This window comes from Nanorana parkeri, unplaced genomic scaffold, assembly GCF_000935625.1.
Source record: "Nanorana parkeri isolate BGI_ZX_2015 unplaced genomic scaffold, ASM93562v1 scaffold623, whole genome shotgun sequence".
Lineage (NCBI taxonomy): Eukaryota > Metazoa > Chordata > Amphibia > Anura > Dicroglossidae > Nanorana > Nanorana parkeri.
The window spans coordinates 902,278-910,176 of record NW_017306891.1 but is presented as its reverse complement, the minus strand read 5'-3'; the positions used below and the strand labels follow the sequence as shown (position 1 = coordinate 910,176).

Here is a 7,899-nt window from a genome sequence, read left to right as displayed (position 1 = left end):
GGGGGGGGGGGAAAAGGGGGGCAGAGGCTCCCCTTCACTGCCATCAATAGTGGTCTACTGATAGCAGGCCCACTGCCTGCTGTTAACATTCAGCTGCTATCGCAAGATTCTGCAACTGAATGTAATCAGATTACCAGTATCTGATATCGGTTATCAGTCTGAAAAGTGGCTCATAATCGGTATCGGCATCAGACCTGAAAAAAACATATGAACTCCTAGTAAGGAATGGTTTATGGTAGACACAACAGTAACAGTTTAATAATCTTAAAATGCAGTAAAGAGGCTTTAAAATGAGCCCTCAGTGACCTCTGGCAATTCACCCTCAAAGTTCACAGCAGAAACACTGAAGTTGTCCTCTCAGCAGCTCAACTCACCCTGAGCTGCTAAGAACACATTGAACGAGTTCACTGTTTCTTCAGTCAAATTTTGAGGATGGTTTTTTTCCACAGTACCTGTAATTTACAGAGGTCAGTGAGGCTTGTTGAAATGCTTGTTTTCTATTTGTGAAGGACTAGTAAATACTAGAATGTTCATTGCTTGACTACAGGTTCACATTTACGGCTGCAGAATTTCTTAGTTATTGTACTTGGCTTTCAGGGTTATTCACAAAAGGGTGAAGAGTTTGGAGAAGGCAGGAGAAGTGAACAATCTAGGACAACACAGCTTAACTGGAAAGTGAGCTGAATTGGATAATTTTTCCATTATCAACTAGTTTGGCCTAGATTGTTCACTTCTGCTTTCTTCAAACTCTTCACCCTTTTGTGAATAACCCTGTTTGTGTTGGGTCCTAGCACTTTCTAAATTGTTTGAAATATGAAATAAGCTGAAATTCCCATTTTAAGACCAACAGGTTGTTTCCCTTTTTGCTAGTGGCTCCAGAGTGCATTGTATGTGTCAGGTTCTGTCTTCTGGAGACACGCCACCACAGCTCTCTGTGCCACTAGTGCAAGGCGTTCATCTTTTTAGTGCTTTTCTGCTGAATATGAAATTGATTTCACAGAGCTTGCTGCCCTGTTTTGTTTGCTCTCAAATGTTTATGCAAGTCAATATGTTAGTCCAAATATTGACGCCAATAGTGGAAACTTAGAACGTAATCCACAGTCTGCTCATTAGTTCCTTGTGGCTTCAGATTCTGATCTCCTCGTGCTTGGAGGCATAGCTCTGGCATGGCCGCCTTCTTGCTGTTTTTGATTATCTGTAAAAGCTTTCCCACTCTGCAAATATTTCACTTAATATTTTCCAGTTCTGCTTTCTAATACATTTCAGCACTGTCTGAGGTTGTAATTTTAAAGGAAGACTCCACTTTTGTGTGATGATATAACGTTTTCTCCAAATACTGTTATTAAAATTACTTTTTCTATATATTCCATCTACGGGTTTCGAAAATTGACAAAATATTGACATTTCTTTTCCTTTGCACAATGACCATAGACAGGGTTTCCCAGATTTCTTACTCTGCTGCTATAAATTAGCTCCCTGATTTTTTTCCCTTCAGTCTGCACAAAATGTAAAGCTGAACCCAGATGGATATGAAAAAACACCCATTAATGCAGTAATGTATTTATTGAATAATAATAAAATGTATTCTTAAATGCTACTAGTATATGTATGTAAAACGCTACACCGTAGCACACAGACTGTGAGAAGGGAGGGTTAACACTAACAGGGCTATTCACAAAAGGGTGACGCGTTTGGAGAAGGAAAGAGAAGTGAACAATGTAGGCCAGTGGTTCTCAACCTGTGTAACCTCAGGACCCACATTTGTCCTCGGTCATTAAGTCATAACCCAAGTTGCACCGCACTGGAATGCACGGCATTGCGGTACTGCACGTTCCGTTGCGGGCGATCGAACTGTGGGTGGGAGGTGTGTTTGGGGTGCCATTCAAAGAAATGGCAATGCAACACACCTCCCACACCAGAATTTGAGCTGTTGCGATTTTACATGGTACATTGCATTAATTGCACGAGTCTGTGTGATTTAACGCACTGTACTAATGTGAACGGGCCCTCAAAAACAGACAGACGCACACAACCACATTCTCACACACGCATACACATTCTAATTTTTTTTTATTTTTTTTTAAGATCCACCCAGTCTCCCTATCTTATCAAGAACTGGGGTGGATCCTCAGCCTGGAGTCCAGTGTGGGCTGCTGTGCTGTGACAGAGCGATTCTCCAAATCGGCTTGCTTTCCATTTTAGCTGTGTTGTCCTAGATTGTTCACTTCTCCTGCCTTCTCCAAACTCTTCACCCTTTTGTGAATAACCCTATAAGAGTCAATTAGGTACCCTGCAGTGCAGATGTGATGACAAGGAACATGCTGCGAGGAGGGGAGAGCAAAGTAAAGAGGTAGTAACTAGCTTTATACCTTACATGCGGCAGGGAAAAGTCAGTTCACCAGCCTGCACAGTCTTGTAGGGCTGTGTAAGTCTTAGAATGAAATGGACAGACATGCAAATCCTTAAATCGGCTACCATATTTGTATTTCACCTTTGCATTTAGTTATTAGCCTTGAGTTCAGCCTTTGGGTCAAATTACAGGCATCAGCATCAATGTCCTTCAGTAAAGCCGGCTGTAGACATTAAAGAACAGTCGGACTTGTCCTATTTAACTTGACCAGTAGCTTCCCTGAATACAAATGTAGTCACATGAGACTGGTGGACAGTAATGCAAATAGAAGTCATTTCTGGTAAAGGGGTTAATACCAGTCCTGTGAGAAGTAATTCCTGCTATAGGATAAAATACCAGCTTCTGAGGCCAAGGGTGTACTTAGTTTTTCCATAGTACACCATTACATCTATTGATATTTGTGTTGAATAAAGTATTGAAAATCCAATTTTCCTTGTGTTTTATTTGAGTATATCACCGTTATCTCCAGGCACTGTTTGAATGAAAATCTAATGTTCTCCTGCTCAGATATGTTGATAAAGTGAACAGTCTCCATGGGCTATACTTATTTTTTCACGTTACGGTCTTTAGTATCTGTGTTAATTATAAACTATAAAATACAACATTTTCCAAACCTTAAGTGACAATTATTTACATTTAAGCTGATCATATTTAAAAAAAAATTAATTGAATATTTTAAATTTTTGGGTTCTATATAGATGGCAAATTGTGCATTACTGATAAGGCAGTGAGAATATTCCAGACGTCTTCAGACCTGTTACCATTGTACTTTTTTAACACAGGTTGAATAGCTAATGAAATGGCATTTTGTTGGATTACAGTGTGGGTAATAGTGATGTAGGCATATGGAATAAACCTGATTTATGTTGAGCTTCCATTATAAATAAGATCAATTGACCTTGAGAAGCGCTTTAAATCCTGCAGACAAGTACTGTGCTGGGCTGTAGATGGTGGAGAATCCTTTATCTATGAACTATTTGTAAATCATGTTCTACATGCCCCCTAGGTATTTAAATACAGTTTCTATAAATATTCAGAGCAACAGCATGGCCTTATGACTGTGTGGGATTGGCATAATTCATAGTTCACACTAATTATACAAATATTGTGGAACATTGTTCTCTATCCTGCTAATAACATTTAGAAAGTATGATTGATAGGGTTTTATTTTTATATTGCTTTGAATGGTTTTTAGTGGTGCCTTTTATGGTACCTACTGAACTTTCTTTGGTCTGAATAGCGAGAACACATTACATAGCTTTGGTCAGTGCGCAGCCCAATCCTGGCCACCAACTGACTATATATTGGGACTGTTTTATCAATACTACTGGCCACCAATTGACTACATTTTGGGGCTGTTATTTGAAAACTACTGGCCATCATACTGACTACATATTGGGGCTGTTTTACCAATACTACTGGCCACCATACTGACTACATATTGGGGCTGTTTTATGAATACTACTGGCCACCAATTGATTACATGTTGCGGCTGTTTTAGGAATACTACTGGCCACTAACTGACTACATAATGGGCCTGTTTTATGAATACTACTGGCCACCAAATTAGTACAAATTGGGGCAGTTTTATGAAAACTAGAGGAAAATAATGTGGAGACCTTTTTTGGTACACTAATTGGCAAACTCAGGACTGACATCACCCTTCATGGGAACCACCCTAACGTCTCCCGTGGTGGAACATTTTGGCAGTACATTGGAACATCTCCTTGGGAAATGCAGCTGAACTAACCCTTCACTTTGTCAAAAGGAAGCCCAGGTTACCCCATTAAGCAAGAGTATTCAAACTGAGATTGCCATTATCATTAGCTTACTGAGATTACTACTTAAAGCTTGACATTTGGTTGCTTTAGCTCATTGTAGGGTAGGGTACTTTCATTGAAAGTACCCTACATTTATCATAGGTTTTGGAAAAGTGTTTACAATGAAATGTATCCCATCAAGACATTAAGTATATGTTTTCCTTTTGTGTGGCGCTTTATTTCTATGGTTTGTTTCGACATTCGTGACCTCTTCCAGTCTGTTCAGTTTCCCCTCATAAACAATGCCTGTACTGTGCGTATAATAAAAGCTTTGTACTAACAGGTTTTAGCAGAACGGGTATTAGAGGAAAGCTAATACATTTCATGTGACTTGTCAGCTGGGTTTTTCATTCCAGCCTTTCACGTCTTATCTCTTCTGAAATGGGTGCCCTGCTAAAGATAGGAAAATACCGCCTCAAAGTCACGAACATAAGCTAAAGAGTTTGTAGGCAAAATAAAGCATCACTCTCAAGAGGTTAGAGTTAGGACTATGGCCAAAGATGTTAGTTTCACTCATTGGTGACTCTGCATCTGAAGAATACCGTATGGAACATTGACGTCTGTGGAGGAAAATGAGTCACTCAGAGGGCAGCCAATAGTGTGTAGCTTTGTGATCACATTACATAAAATTGAAAGACAGATCGCTTTCTTCATCCAAATATTGCCCTGGACACCTATTTTACACTTTTGATTTTGAAGTCCCACAGAGCAATGTACTTGCAGAAATTGATTACATTACATAGAGGCGGTTTATTTTCAGCCAACTACTTCCTGTACATGTTCGTAAAATGCAGCACCTGCGTGCAAAAGCGACCGTTTTGGGTTTCTCTCAGGACTCCTATATATTCACTTTGTACTTGCAGAATTTTAGTGTCAATCATTGGTAGGTAAACTCAGAAGATACGATGGACCTCTAACCATTAAAACTCTTCATCCATCATCTTGACCATCTTCTTCAAATAACAGTGCTTAAAAAAAAATTATCGTGACCAATTGTAATTTAAATTTAGGGGAAGGGTCAGAATCAAGACAGAGCAGCTGGTTGGCCAGTTCCGCCTGAACACCGTAAGCATCTCAGGCCAAATATATTGTCCTTGGGCTTTGCACAAGATATGTGGTCTAAAACCATGTTTCTTAACCTTTTTTCAGTGACGGCACCCATTTAAATGTATGCAAAACGCACCCCAGTCTAAAATGTAAAAAAGCACAAATGTGAAAAATGACATATGGTTCTCCCAATATCTATACAGGACCCTTATTCCAGATTGGGGGCTGGTATAGATTATAAAGGAAGACCCCACAGAAAAAAAACATGCATTACCTCCCTTTTACATCAGAAGCCCCCTTTCCTTTTAGGAGCCTAAATTCACATCAGCGTCCCCAGTCCACCTTCATGTCCTCCTTTATGTCACAGTCCTACCCTATAGTCCTCACAACAGTTCGGCTGCAGAAGAATGGCAGAGGGTGGGACGTGGAGCAGGTCTGGATGGAGTTCCCGGAGGTCTTGGATTAGCGTCATGCTCACATGCACCATGGAAATGCATGACAAATCCAGGAGGCACCCCAAGGTACCATGGCTTTGTGGGTTGGAAGACTGGCTGTTGTTTAAGCTTGAAGCAGCGGTTTATCCAGGGTAGTTAAAGCCCAAAACCTGTAAATATTTTTTTTCCGTTTTGGATCGACTGTGGGAGCGTTAAAATCTCTGTTAGATGTATATTGTAGTTCTGTTAGGGATATTACATCTAATGTTGTGTGCCTATGAAGGCAGGATAAGAAATGAGGGGATCTGTTGTCAATGTAACAGGAAGGCACAGACAGTGATAATTACCTGACCAATTCAGACCTTTCCTATTTATACTGAAAAAAGGTCCCTGCAGGAAATGAGGGGAAATCTCGCCAATGAGGTCACAGCAGAATGCAATAAAACCCAAACAAAGGATCTATACCTATCGCACTGTCCAAGACTTAATGACAATGTAATCGTGAACTAAATGACATTTCGTTTGCTGAATCAATGTGAAGTCATGTGCCAATGCAGTAGTACAGTTGGGTGTCAGGGATAGAGCGTTGTCACCTTATAACAGAAAGTACCCAAACAAGAACCTTTATAACAAACTCACCAGGCATTCTTACCTGAAAGTTACAGATTTAAGTTGGGCTTTGGGTATTCACACCTAAGTGTGAGCGTAGCCCGGCGATTTAGAGGCATTATTTGCACATTTATACATAATTATTTCAAAAGGTTTAATGCACGAGTTATAGATCAGAAGCAGAATCATGCATTTTTGGCCCCATAGACTTTTAAATGGGAGTGCCTGAAAAACACATGTAGCTCTTTTATATATTGAGCTTTGGGTCACGGGAGGAGGTTAGTATATGTCCTCCCGTGACCCTTTAGAGAACTATGAGATAAAAAGTTGACCCCTTTTAGTTCTCTTTTAAACACACATTTTCAAGTGTTTTCCAGGCATGCCTGTTGAAGTCTGTGAGGCCCAAATGCACAATTCTGCCCCAAAAGAAGCTCATGTATTTTTCTTTTGAGCTTCACACAACTGATAATAAACAATGCAATGCTCATTTGTGTACAGGGGTTATTGGAAACAATGGGTTTCCTAATACTTGAGTGTTGTCATACTTGGGGAAAGAATCTACAAAACTCCAAGGTGTCAATGGAGCCTTAAAAAGGGTGTACACGGGACAAATTTCGTCCACTGAACTGGGCGAAATCTGCACAATTGGTGTCACTGTCGGCACCCTTACGCCAGGCATCCTCCGATCAGCTGATCGAAGGAACCTGATGGACAATTCTCGGCCGGATAGAGCTAGCAGCCAATTAGCTGATAACTCAATTTGGGTATTCTGACTGCAGCTGACAATCACTGTCTGAATAAAATAGAAACAAGAGGGGATTTCTCGAACATCAGAAATCTGCAATATCAAAGTGTAAAAACCAGAAACTGTAGAAATGAAAAAATGACTGCCTTAGTGATATGTGCGTATCCCAGTTGAAATATCATATATCAAAATATTTATAAAAAAGCAATAATTGTATATACAGGAACGTCGGCTATGCTGCAAAGTAGCAATACATCCTGGAATCAGAAATCCTTTTTTTTTTTACTGCTCCTTTTGAAGTTACTTCTTAATAGACAGTTTTTTCCAAACTATATTAATTGACCCCAGTGCTATAACAATGTGAATTGGGTAGAATCAGCACAAGTGGACTGCTTGGTTTGCACATTTTTTTTTTCAGCAATATATTTTTGCTCCCTTTGGTGGATGTGTTATTGCTTGGTAGTTAAAGTTGAATTTACTGGTTGAGTCATAAACTGCAGTTTATTGCTCATAAACTCGAGGAGTATTCTTTTTTCATTTCTACAGTTACTGGTTTTTACACTTTGATATTGCAGATTTCAGAAACTGTTGGTTTCGTTATTTTCAATCTGTACACTGTAAACAATGCTGGATTTGTGCTGATTTGTGCATCTGTTTGCATGTTGTATATCAATGAAAACTATGTTTAGATGAATCTTGTTGCATTATGTGGGATTTATGCTTTACCTATAGATTATGGCTCGCCCCTTTGAAACTGAAATTCATGTGTAATTTCTTACTTGTTGAAGGTACTTAATTCTCTTCACAGTTCTATAGCTGCCACTAGAGCTTGCC

General features: G+C 39.7%; 1 protein-coding gene across 1 annotated transcript in view; it reads left to right on the top strand.

Moving 5' to 3' along the window:
- Positions 1–7,899, top strand: part of KIDINS220 (kinase D-interacting substrate 220kDa) — a gene marked incomplete at its 5' end in the record, with an annotated part of 107,722 nt that overhangs the window by 71,514 nt on the left and 28,309 nt on the right. The gene's annotated exons all lie outside the window — the stretch shown is intronic.